Source organism: Bufo bufo, chromosome 1 (genome assembly GCF_905171765.1).
Source record: "Bufo bufo chromosome 1, aBufBuf1.1, whole genome shotgun sequence".
Classification (NCBI taxonomy): domain Eukaryota; kingdom Metazoa; phylum Chordata; class Amphibia; order Anura; family Bufonidae; genus Bufo; species Bufo bufo.
Window position 1 is genome coordinate 395,208,551 of NC_053389.1, and position 13,545 is coordinate 395,222,095.

Here is a 13,545-nt window from a genome sequence, read left to right on the forward strand (position 1 = left end):
AGCAGCAGCAGCCATCCTTGGGTTCCACCGTTGCTACGGGAAACCAAGGTACTCTTGAGCCAAAAGTGGCTTTACCTGATAGGTTCTCAGGAGGGAGAGACCAATTTGTAACCTTCAGAGAAGCTTGCAAATTGTTCTTCAGGTTACGCCCTAGATCCTCCGGCGGTGAGGAACAACGGGTGGGCATTGTAATTTCTCTCCTGCAAGGAGATCCGCAGGCTTGGGCTTTCTCCCTACCATCAGACTCTCTGGCCTTACGATCAGTGGAGGAGTTTTTTGAAGCCCTGGGTCTCGTATATGATGACCTGGACAGGGTCTCACTAGCTGAGTCTAAGCTACGTAGACTTCGGCAAGAGAACCGGTCTGCTGAACTATATTGTTCCGAATTCCGTAGGTGGGCTACTGATACGTTATGGAACGACTCGGCCCTTAGGAGTCAGTTCTGCCAGGGGTTGTCTGAAAAATTAAAAGACGCGCTGGCGGTATACGAGGTCCCTGGGTCTCTGGAGGCTGCTATGTCTCTGCCCATAAGAATCGACAGACAACTCAGGGAGAGACTATTAAATTTTACGGAGGCCTCTATAGGGCAGGGATCGGTTTGTTATGATCCAGTCGAACCAATGCAAATAGGGGGTGCCACTAGACGGGTGAATCCTCCTAAGTTCCGCCGTAGGTCAGAGGTTTGTTTTCGTTGTGGGGGGAGGGGTCATTTTGTAAAAGTTTGTCCCTCAGAACCCAAGAGACCACAAACAAAGGAGCTGCCGGAAAACTAGAGTCCCCAGATTGTGCGGAGGATAACAGTCTGGGCGTATTCGTTTCCTCCATATGCATGTCTCAGTTTTTGTTGTCCGCTACTGTTGAGGCGGGCAATAAGACTGAGATCTGTTCCGTCTTTTTGGACAGTGGGGCGGGGGTCAACTTGGTGGATTCACGGTTTTCTCAGGCTCTGGGTTTTACTCCGGAACCGATACGCAGAACTATTCCTGTTTTTGCCATCGACTCCTCCCCTCTTACTCAGAAAGAGTTAACTCAGATCATCCATAATATCCATCTGCAGGTAGGGGACCTCCATAAAGAGCATATCTCTTGTTATGTCCTGGACGGTCTTCCGGCTCCTATGGTATTGGGGCTTCCCTGGCTGGGAACTCACAATCCAGTGGTGGATTGGCAGGCCGGGGAGATTGTGGAGTGGAGTGAACATTGTAAGGACAACTGCTTGAGTAGTAGGTGCTCTACACTCTCTGTAACATCTTTACCTGCCTTTCTGTCAGATTTTATGGATGTGTTCTCTGAGGAGGGTTGTCAGGGGTTACCACCTCATCGTCCATATGATTGCCCGATTAATCTACTACCTGGGGCAAAACTACCTAAAACCCGGTTATACAATCTTTCCGGCCCGGAGAGGAAGGCTATGAAAGATTATATTTCGGAGAGTTTGACTAAGGGACACATCAGACCCTCTTCTTCACCTGTGGCTGCAGGGTTCTTTTTCGTTAAAAAGAAAGATGGGGTCCTACGTCCTTGCCTGGATTTCCGGGAATTAAACCGGATAACTATCCGAGATCCCTATCCTCTTCCTCTCATTCCCGACCTCTTTAATCAGGTTGCTGGTGCTAAATGGTTCTCCAAAATGGATCTCAGAGGAGCCTATAACCTGGTTCGCATCAAAGAGGGGGATGAGTGGAAGACGGCTTTTAATATTCCGGAAGGGCATTATGAAAATCTGGTCATGCCATTTGGTCTTACTAATGCGCCTGCGGTATTCCAACATTTTGTCAACGATATTTTTAGTCACCTTATCGGGAGATTTGTTGTGATATATCTTGATGACATCCTGGTCTATTCCCCGAATCTGGATACACATAAGATCCATGTGAGACAAGTGCTGCAGATATTAAGGGCCAACAAATTGTTTGCTAAGTTAGAAAAATGTGTGTTCGCCGTAAAAGAACTGCCATTTCTGGGGTATGTGTTGTCAGATTCAGGTTTCCGCATGGATCCAGAGAAAGTCCGGGCGATTATAGACTGGGATCTGCCTGATAACCTGAAGGCATTGCAACGCTTCCTGGGGTTTGCCAATTTTTATAGAAAATTTATAAAGAACTATTCCTTGGTGGTCAAACCACTGACGGACATGACCCGAAAGGGATCCGATTTTTCCAAATGGTCACATGCAGCCAAAACTGCCTTTGCATCTCTGAAGGAGAGATTCACCTTGGCCCCTATTCTCGTACAGCCAGATGTCTTGCTTCCTTTTATTGTAGAGGTTGACGCATCAGAGGTGGGGGTGGGAGCGGTACTATCTCAGGGCCCGTCCCCTGGTGAATGGCGTCCGTGTGCTTTCTTTTCGAAGAAATTGTCTACTGCAGAAAGGAACTATGATATTGGCAACAGGGAACTTTTGGCTATTAAGTTGGCTTTTGAGGAGTGGCGTCATTATTTGGAGGGGGCGGTTCATCCCGTCACGGTGATTACTGATCACAAAAACTTATTATATCTGGAGTCTGCTAAACGTCTCACCCCTAGACAGGCTCGGTGGTCGTTATTTTTTACTAGGTTTAATTTTGTAATAACCTATCGCCCGGGGGCAAAAAATACTAAGGCGGATGCATTGTCTCGAAGTTTTCCTGGAGGGGGTGATGTTGAGGTACCAGAGCCCATTTTGCAAAAGGGGGTGGTGGTCTCTGCATTACACTCAGGTTTAGAGGGGAGGGTGTTGGAAGCTCAGGGGGACGCCCCGGCCTCCTGCCCCTCGGGTAAACTGTTTGTGCCAGAAAATTTACGCCTGGAGATACTAAAAGAACACCATAACTCCACACTGGCAGGACACCCAGGTAGTAGGGCAACCTCTGAATTAGTGTCTCGTCGGTTCTGGTGGCCTAAGTGGCGCCAGGAAGTTTTTGAATTTTGTGAATGCATGTGCTACCTGTGCTCGTTCTAAGGTAGATCATACTCGTCCGGCTGGCAGTCTTTTACCTCTAGCCATCCCCAACAGGCCTTGGACGCACCTATCAATGGATTTCATTACGGATCTACCAGTATCAGCGGGGAAAACTGTTATTCTTGTAGTTGTTGACAGATTCAGTAAAATGGTGCACTTTATTGCTCTTGCCGCATTGCCTAATGCTAACACACTGGCTCAGGTTTTTATTAACCACATCGTGAAGCTTCACGGGGTCCCTTCCGATATTGTTTCGGATCGTGGTACCCAATTAGTTTCTAAATTTTGGAAAGCTTTTTGTTCTCGTTTAGGGGTTCATCTGTCGTTTTCTTCATCTTTCCATCCACAGTCCAACGGTCAGACTGAACGTACCAATCAAAACCTAGAGACATATTTGAGATGCTTTGTTTCCGAAAATCAGGAGGAATGGTCATCTTATTTACCGTTAGCCGAATTTGCCATTAATAATCGTCGTCAAGAATCCACCGATAAGTCACCATTTTTTGGTGCGTATGGTTTCCATCCTCAGTTTTGTACGTTTAGTGAGGGGGGGCCGTCTGGGATTCCCGAGGAGGAACGATTTGCGTCTTCACTTTCTTCAGTGTGGCAGAGTGTGCAATAAAGTTTGAAGAGAATGGGTGGTAGATACAAACGTGTGGCTGATAGGAGGCGCTCTGAAGGTCCGGACCTTGGGGTGAATGACTTGGTGTGGTTGTCTACCAGAAATATCAAGTTGAAGGTTCCCTCGTGGAAATTAGGTCTGAGATTTATTGGTCCTTATAGGGTAATTAAGATCATTAACCCGGTGGCTTTTCGTCTGGAGCTACCTCAGACTCTAAGGATCCATAATGTCTTCCACAGATCTCTGCTTAAGAGATATGTAGAACCCCCTGAACCATTGCCACTACCGCCTCCACTGGTGGTTGTTGATGGCAGTCTTGAGTTTTAGGTAGAAAAGATTGTTGATTCACGATATGTTCGCCGCTCTCTTCAGTACCTGGTGCACTGGAAGGGTTATGGTTCCGAAGAGAGAATGTGGGTTCCAGCATCAGAGATAAAAGCGGACAGACTCATTCGGGCTTTTCATAGGTCCCATCCGGAGAGGCCTGGTCTTGAGGGTCCAGGGGCCCCTCGTAGAAAGGGGGGTACTGTCACGACTGTGACTGATCCAGACAGGTCTGGGAGGAGAAGGTCGCAGCGACTTGCTACTCGCGATAGCTTGTGAGTTTGCTCCGTGGTTCAGGGTATGTCATCTGGGTTTTGCCTTGTGAACCTTTTTGTCCTGACTGGGAGTTTGTAGGCATCCTTCTCAGGTGAGTCCTGTCTGCCACTCCCAGCTACTATATTAGTTTCACTTTCACTTGCAGTCATTGCCAGATATAGTCCTTACTTCCAGTTCTATTCTGACCTTTGAAGGAGATCGTTTGATGGTGTTGCTGTGGAGCTCTTGTCCGGCGTGGACTGTCGTGATTGGGATCGCCTTCTCTGCTCGTGACTGGATAAGTCTATCTCTGCTATAGTTTGTTTGTTGCTGTCTTCCCCTGCTGTTCTCCTAGACATGAGTGATGGTGACTAGTGCTCCCATCGGCCTTTCCCCACTCTAGGCTTGTTAGGGTGACTGAGGGTTTTGGCATCCTGCTCGCCGCACGGGTTCACACCCCGTCTAGGGTATCAGGGCAGACAGGTGCCAGCTTAGGGTTAGTCAGGGGTGGCCATACTATTTCCATCCGTAGATAAGGGTCCCCCTTCCCCTCCGTCTGGTGCGACACGACCGCTGCTGGGATTGCGGTCGTGACAGGAACTTTTCCTGAGGTGTTATGTATCGCACAATCAGCTTTTATGGGTGAGATATCTCCCGTTGGCAGAGTTTGCCATCAACAATCGGGTTAATTTGTCCACGGGAGTATCTCCTTTTTTTGTAATAGTGGTTTTCATCCTCGTTTTAGCTCTAATTCCTCCGTGTTCTCACTCAACCCACAGGCAGATGCTTTCACCTTTAGACTGTGCACAGTCTGGGCGCAGGTTCAAGCGATCCTGAAAAAGGCCCAGGAGTTTCAGCGCAGACATGCCAATAAGAAACGTTCCAAGGGAGTAAATTTTGTACTCGGCGATAAAGTATGGTTGTCGACTAAGAATCTTTCTTTGAAACATTGTTCTCGAAAATTCTCTCCACGTTTCATAGGACCATATAATATTATTGAGGTTATTAACCCGGTGTCTTTTAGAGTAAAACTACCCGACTCCCTTCGTATACATGATGTGTTTCATAAGTCTTTACTCAAGAAATATGTGTCGCCAGTGGTTCCTTCTAAAAAACCTCCCCAACCTGTGGAGGTTGAAGGTCAAGAAGAATTTGTCATCTCTAAAATTATGGATACTAGAAAGATTAGAAACTCCTTTCAATACCTGGTCCACTGGAAAGGTTTTGGACCCGAGGCGAGGTCCTGGGTACCTGTGTCCAGGATGCATGCTTCCAGCTTAATTGCTAAGTTTCACTGGGAACAGCCTGTGAAACCTCGTCCACAATGCTTGGGTCCGGTGGCCCCTCGTAAAAGGGGGGGTACTGTAATGGGGTGCCGAAAGCGCACTCGGTCTCCCATCAGCCACAGACCTGCTGCTTAGCTTTGGGAGTGAGGATCTGTGTTTGGCCTTGTTCCCAGGGCGGCTTTGCTAGCTGGGAGGCTCGCTGCTCCTAGGTCTGCCTTGAGCGCCGAGCTGATCACTCGGTGCTCGACTTGTCTGTCTGTCGGTCATGTGACGCTGGCCACGTCACATGACCCTCACTCCCCACTATAAATACAGGCGGCCTGCTGGCTACAGGTTGCCTGTGATTTTCGTCTCTAGCGCTGTGTGTACTATTATTATTGCTTCCTACTTGACCTCTGGTATTGACCTTGTTTGTTTGCTTGCCTCACTTTGCCCGCTCCCTTGGTACCTACGCTATCTCTCGGATTTGACCTCGGCTCGTTCTCAGATTTCGTCTCCTGCCTTATCCCTTGTATTGACGTGACCTCCCGGACCGACCTCGGCTAGTTGACCCGCCATTGTCATCACTGGGTACTGTTGTCTTATCTACCTCCCTGTCTATCCGTTTTCCTTAGTCTTGTGTACCGCCTTCTGCCTTGGCTGTATGTTCCTCTCTTTCTCTGTTTGCTCTGCTCTACACTTACGTAGGTCCGGGACCGTCGCCCAGTTGCGCCCCGTCACCTAGGGCGGGTGGTGCAAGTAGGCAGGGACAGGGTTGAGGGTGGCAGTTTAGGGGTGCACTTCCTCTCTATCTTCCTTAGCCGTGACACCTAAATCCACACCAGCCAGATAATTAACCACTCTGGCACCAGACAGGGAAGGACCCAGGGGAAAGGAGGACCCACCTACATGCTGCAACAACACATTGCCGCAGACAACAGCATGCACGGCAACCATGTCACGGCGCACACAACAGAGGCTGTGACACTTTTACTTTATTTCACTTGAAAGGGTTCACTTGAACTGTTTAATACTGTGTATCTACATTTTATATGTACAGTATGTTGTAATTGTAAGAGTGGTTGCTGTGCGCCACTGTTCTCCTGCTTACCGCCGCTGTCCTGGCCACTGTGTTCGGCGGTGATCTGCTGCCTGTGCTTCCCCATTCACCGCTGCAGTCCTGGGCTCTGCCCTTGCAGGTACTGTTTGTTCTGGGATCCGCTCCATAGTTTCCTTTCAGCCCTGGTGAAAGCATGCTTGCTGCTTCTTCCCTGCAGCATTTCCTTAAGGGCTGGCGCGCGTCACTTTCTGTGCTTTATGGGTTAGATCATGTGACCTCACTGACCAATTCTAGCCCTACTGCATGTATATAAATGGCTCAAACCCTTCCCAGATGCCTGAGTGTCAAGGCCCTTGTGTCCTGCATAGGTTGCTGATATCTCTGCTTGTGTACCTGATCGGTGCTTGTGTTCCTGGACTCTGCTACCTGTGTGATCCCTGCCTTGACTCTCCTGTTGCCGACCCGGATGCCTGACCTGTGCCACCTGCTCTGACCTATTGCTTGTTTGACTTCGCCTCTACCTCATCCTTTGGTCATGCACTGTTGGTCCTGGTTATGACTCTGCCCGCTGACTACATCTGTAGCTCTGGTACCTTGCTCAGGTACCTCCTGGTCTGCCTCGACCAGCTGTCTCAAGTGCCAATCCTCCACAAGAGGTAGTGACTTGGTGTTCCTCTCGGCAAAGCCTATCCCCAGCATCAGGGGTACTGTGAAGAACGGGTTCATTTAGACTAGGGATGCCCAACCTGCGTCCCTCCAGCTGTTGCAAAACTACAACTCCCAGCATGCCCAGACAGCCTACAGCTATCAGCATACAACAGGGCATGATGGGAGTTGTAGTTTTACAACAGCTGGAGGGCCGCAGGTTGAGCATCACTGATTTAGACAATGCCCTTAGAGCAGGTAGGACGTGTGACACGGTGGGTTCACACATGCTGGTTCGTGACAGTAATATATCTCCTGTTCATTTGCACTGTATTTGCGAGGCTCCGTGGAAAGGGTTAATGAACACAGAGACTTTTGGAGACTTTCTAGCTAATAATGAGAGGCTGGTAATTTTCCATAGCTGCCATAGGGTTCACAGAAGAGCATGTTTTGGAGAGAAAACGCCAGACTTGTTTTCCACCAAAACCAGACACCCTGACCTTTTGAATGTCTGGTTTTAGCTATGTTATGTCTGAAAACTTGTTCTTGTCTGGAAAAACTACTGTCATTGCCATTGAGTATTATTGAAGCTCTAAGTGTGACAGAAGGAAAGTGTAACATTGTAACTGTTTGTGCTGAGTTTCTCCACTCCATCCCTCCCACTAGAAGGTTCTAGTTTAGCTAGACATGGTAAGTAAGGAGAGCAGCCAGAGCCCTGCAGTCAGCTAGAGTGTTCTGCAGTAAGGGACCAGTGCTTGGAGGGGTGGACTGTGCCAGTCTGATTGAGTGACCAAAAGAAGACTATGAGATGACGATACTCTGCCACAGATCCCGGATCAACAGCCTTTGGCCAGGGTACCAGCCTTCTGAGAAAGAGAGAGAGAGAGAGAGAGAGAGGGGACAGCTAGCTCAGGCCTTTCCTCAGCATCAAACCCTTCTTCTGCCAGGAAAGCCAGCCCTATGCCTTGTCTGTATTGTTTTACACCCAAATTCCTCCAGTAAAGAAGCAGACTGGTTTACTGCAAACCCTGACTCTCTGGACTTATTTCCCTTTGGGGTGCACCATGTCTTACCATCCCTTTTGAAGAGCAGAAACACATCGTAACACCTCAATGGTGTCCAGGGGACCCAGCGTAGCATTGGGGCCACCCCAACCCGCCCATTGCACCAGACCTGCAAATGGGATCTAGTAAGTATGATTCCCACCACAGGTCCTGATGACGCAGATACAGTTGTGGACAGACATGGAACCGCTGTGGGGAATGGTGATTCCTGGCTGTCCTGATTAGGACCTGCAGACATGTCTAGTTTTCTGTGTTTAACACTTTTAAGCAATAATAGCATGTCTCGTTATGTCACCACATTCCAAGAGCCAGAACTCATTTACACTGTTATAGCCACATGAGGGCTTATTTTTTGTGGGGTGGGATGTAGTTAGGGGATTAATAGGAAAAAATGCCACATTTTTATATTGTTCATGGGGTCATATTAATATGTTATCTTTATTATATGAGTTGTGACAAGTAGGGTGTGATAATATATATATATGTGCATGTGTGTTTTTAATTAACTTTATTTATGAACTTTTATAATGTACTGGTATATCTTATATACCAGTGTATTATAGCATACTATAAAAATGGAGAAGAAATGATAGCGGCACTCACCCGGGTGTAGCAAAAAGATATCTTTAATCCAGGAAAGACAGGTACAAAGTAACAGCAGGCTGGGGCGGATACAGGCGTGTATGCTGAGTGCCAGCTGATCACTCAGCATACACGCCTGTATCCGCCCCAGCCTGCTGTTACTTTGTACCTGTCTTTCCTGGATTAAAGATATCTTTTTGCTACACCTGGGTGAGTGCCGCTATCATTTCTTCTCCATTTTTATATTATCACTGTGAACTTTCTTGCTGATAGCAGAGCACCACTGAAGGGCGCTTCTTTGACTGATTTGCGCAGTTCCCACCTCTGATTTGGCCGGAGACGCCGGCAGTGCCGCCTCATTTCTCTATTTGCACCAGTATTATAGCATACTTACCAACATTTGAGTTGGTAAAATCGTGACATATACAGTACGCCGCATACCCACTGAAAGCTTGCTGGTGGGGTTTGTGCTAGCCTAGCCCATTTTTGGTCTGGGACAGAGCAAATTTGCCAGGACACTCTCTGAAAATCAGGGACAGTCATGGCAAATTTGGGAAAGTTGGAATCTGTGTTATAGCCTATAACTGTGCCAATGATAGGCTGTCTCTTATGCTGTGTCACAGGCTAATAAGCATACAACCATATCAGGCCTAGTGGCCTTTAAGCCCCCAGCTGCCATGACACTTCATTGGCACTCCCTGTAAGTGGTTTACATCAGAGCTATATCCAGTGCTGGCTGTTACAGAGGGAGCTGGATTTCAGTCAGTGCTGGGCTCCAGTAGTGATCCAGAGCACTGTGTCAGTGCATCCTGTGAGGCCTGTTCAGTACCTATTGCCTTCCCTCCTGACAATCGCTTGCTACGGTAGCTAGCAGAGGAGACTGCAACAATCTCCTCTGCAGCATGGGGAGGAGTAATCGCTATGCCATCTCTCATCCCCATACTGTCGAGGTTTCCCAGCAGCAGATGGCTATACGATAGCATGATCTGCCGACAGCAAGCGCTGATTTTTAAGCATGCTTAAAAATCTGAATTACCCGTTGAACAAGCTCGTTCATCAGGCAATCGGCGGCAGTATTAGGCCTCTTTCACACGGGTGTTGCGGGAAAAGGTGCGGGTGCGTTGCGGGAACATGCTAAATTTTTCTGCGCGAGTGCAAAACATTGTAACTTCATAGAAGTTCGGGCTTGGGATGGGTGTTCTGTAGATTGCATTATTTCCCCTTATAACATGGTTATAAGGGAAAATAATAGCATTCTTAATACAGAATGCATAGTACAATAGGGCTGGAGGGGTTAAAAAAATAATAAAAATAATTTAACTCACCTTAATCCACTTGCTCGCGCAGCCCGGCATCTCTTCTGTCTTCTTTTTTGCTGTGTGCAGGAAAAGGACCTGTGGTGACTCCAGTCATCACATGATCCATCACCATGGTAAAAGATCATGTGACGGACCATGTGATGACCGGAGTGACGTCACCACAGGTCCTTTTCCTGCACACAGCAAAAAAGAAGACAGAAGAAAAGCCGGGCTGCGCGAGCAAGAGGATTAAGGTGAGTTTAATTATTTTTTATTTTTTTTTAACCCCTCCAGCCCTATTTTACTATGCATTCTGTATTCAGAATGCTATTATTTTCCCTTATAACCATGTTATAAGGGAAAATAATAATGATCGGGTCCCCATCCCGATCGGCACCTAGCAACCGAGCGTGAAAATCGCACTGCATCTGCACTTGCTTGCGGATGCTTGCGATTTTCACGCAACCCCATTCATTTCTATGGGGCCTGCTTTACGTGAAAAATGCACAAAGAGGAGCATGCTGCGATTTTCACGCAACACACAAGTGATGCGTGAAAATCACTGCTCGTGTGCACAGCCCCATAGAAATGAATGGGTCAGGATTCAGTGCGGGTGTACTCGCCAGTGTAATAGGGGCTTACACTGCAAAATGTAACGCTCATTAACGATTATTAGCCGGAAAATCAACAAGTGTAATACAGACCTACAGACATAGATAGCTGTCGGTCACTGATAATTGTACACAGGGGAGGTGTTATCAGCATTCTCTGTGTATGTGTACATAGATAGCTGTCAGGCACTGATAGTGCAACAGACGGGTTCAGCGTTTGGGGTATCCCTTTCTCTTTAAGAGGTTTTTATGATTATAAGTCCCTCTGTTAGAGTAAGTAATCATGATGCCAGTTGCCTTCCAGCAACGGAAGCACAAGGCTCCCTTTAAGAGAATTGTTGGTACCCAGGTGTAGGATTGCCAGGGTGGTGTAGATGTGGCCACAATATCCCTGAAGATGTTGTGTTGCATGTGTCACGGTGCTCCTTACCTGGATACGGTTGGATCCCAGATGTGGTGGTCCGAAGCAGTGCAAAAGGGGTAGTTAACTTGGATAGTGTAGAAATAAAGTTGAGTCCAGACTTGGTTAAACATTGAACAATTGCTTTTACTTGTAATAAACGGTAATCCAAACAATCCACAAGACTTGTTTTGGTTCCCAACAGGTTTTAGCAGGACTTTGGCAGGCAAACAACTTCTGCAAAACAAACTTCTCTCTGCTGAATCTGTAGTGTACTTTCTCAGCTCTGCTATGTCAGCAATATTAAAAGGAATCTGTCACCTGGTTTGAGCATATTAAGGTGTTACTACTGCCATGTACAATAAAATAACTCCCCCTGGGCGTTTCTGGGCTCCAGATTAGGATAATAACGCCCCTCTGGGCACCTTGGACACTTATTTGCATAACATAAAAAGTGGATTTTATCGCTAATGAAACCATGAAACAAAAAATGAAGACTACATGTCACCGCCAGCTCTCTGAGAAACTCTGGCAGACGTTCTTCTGTACCTCTTGCATGATGTTCTTTGTTTTGGTTTGACTTTGTCATCTCTTTTCCTTCTCCCAGCTGTCATCTATTTGCACTGATTGCCTCCCTTTATATTCCTTCCCATACTGCCTCACTTTGCGGTTTATACTACTTCCTGGATTGTGTTCACTGCTAGATGCTGCAACTGCTGGTTCCTCAGATAAAGGAAAATACTTATTTGTGTTTCCGTGCTGGCTTGATTCTAGGTGACCCTGACTCCCTCCGTATTACGTGCAGGGAGCCGGTGGTCGTATCCCCTCACTATTATAGGGTTTTCAGGTGTCACACAGTCTAGGAACGAGGGCATGCAATTATCTATCATAAAGATCTTTGCATGGGCAGAGCAGTCAGGGAGAGCTCTAGGGGTTTTATAGGGCTCACACATATGTTCCTTAGTTTGGGATCAAGTCAGTCGGATGTTTATTTATAACTTGCAGTTTTCTGCAACACCATCCGTGACACTACAGCAAGAAATAAGGTATTTTATTGTACATGGCAGAACACCTTAATATGCTCAAACCAGGGGACAGATTCCCTTTAACCACTTAAGGACCGGGCTCATTTTCACCTTACGGACCAGGACATATTTTGCAAATCTGACCAGTGTCACTTTATGTGTGAATAACTTTAAAACGCTTTTACTTATCCAGGCCATTCTGAGATAGTTTTTTTAATCACATATTGTACTTCATGACAGTGGTAAAATTGAGTAAAAAAAAAAAATTAAATTTATAAAAAAAATTCCAAATTTACCCAAAACTTTGAAAAATTTGTAATTTCTAAATTTCGATTTCTCTACTTTTATAACAGATAGTAATACCTCCAAAAATCATTATTATTTTACATTCCCCATATTTCTACTTCATGTATGGATCATTTTGTGAATGCCATTTTATTTTTTGGGGACGTTAGAAGGCTTAGAAGTTTAGAAGCAAATCTTGAATATTTTCAGAAAATTTCTAAAACACACTATTTTAGGACCAGTTTAGGTCTGAAGTCACTTTGTGAGGCTTACATTATAGAAACCACCCAACAATTACCCCATTTTACAAACTACACCCGTCAAGATATTCAAAACTGATTTTACAAACTTTGTTTACCCTTTAGGTGTTCCACAAGAATTAATGGAAAATAGAGATAACATTTCAAAATTTCACTTTTTTGGCAGATTTTCCATTTGAATAATTTTTTTCCAGTTACAAAGCAAGAGTTAACAGCCAAACAAAACTCAATATTTATGGCCCTGATTCTGTAGTTTACAGAAACACCCTATATGTGGTCGTAAACTGCTGTACGGGCATACGGCAGGGCGCGTAAGGAAAGGAATGCCATACGGTTTTTGGAAGGCAGATTTTGCTGGACTGGTTTTTTGACACCATGTCCCATTTGAAGCCCCCTGATGCACCCCTAGAGTGGAAACTCCAAAAAAGTGACCCCATTATGTAAACTACGGGATAGGGTGGCAGTTTTAATAGTACTATTTTAGGGTACATATGATTTTTGGTTGCTCTATATTACACTTTTTGTGAGGCAAGGTAACAAGAAATAGCTTTTTTGGCACAGTTTTTATTTTCGCGGCAGGGGTTATTTTCGTGGAAGGGGTTAAACGGCTGACATCTGTGATTATCTGTCAGCCGTTTCAAGCAGATGTGCAGGGGGGGGGGGTTAAAAATCAATAGATCTGTCATTTTGAAGTTTCTGATCCCCGTGGTCACGGACCGAGGGGATCAGAAACTTCCGAAAGCGCTGCAAACCACAGGTCTGAATTGACCTGCGGTTTGCAGCGATCGCCGATATGGGGGGTCACAGGACCCCCCTCGGCATTGTCACGGAGTGCCTGCTGAATGATTTCAGCAGGCACTCTGTTCCGATCACCGCCCGCAGCACAGCGGTGATCGGAAATACACAGG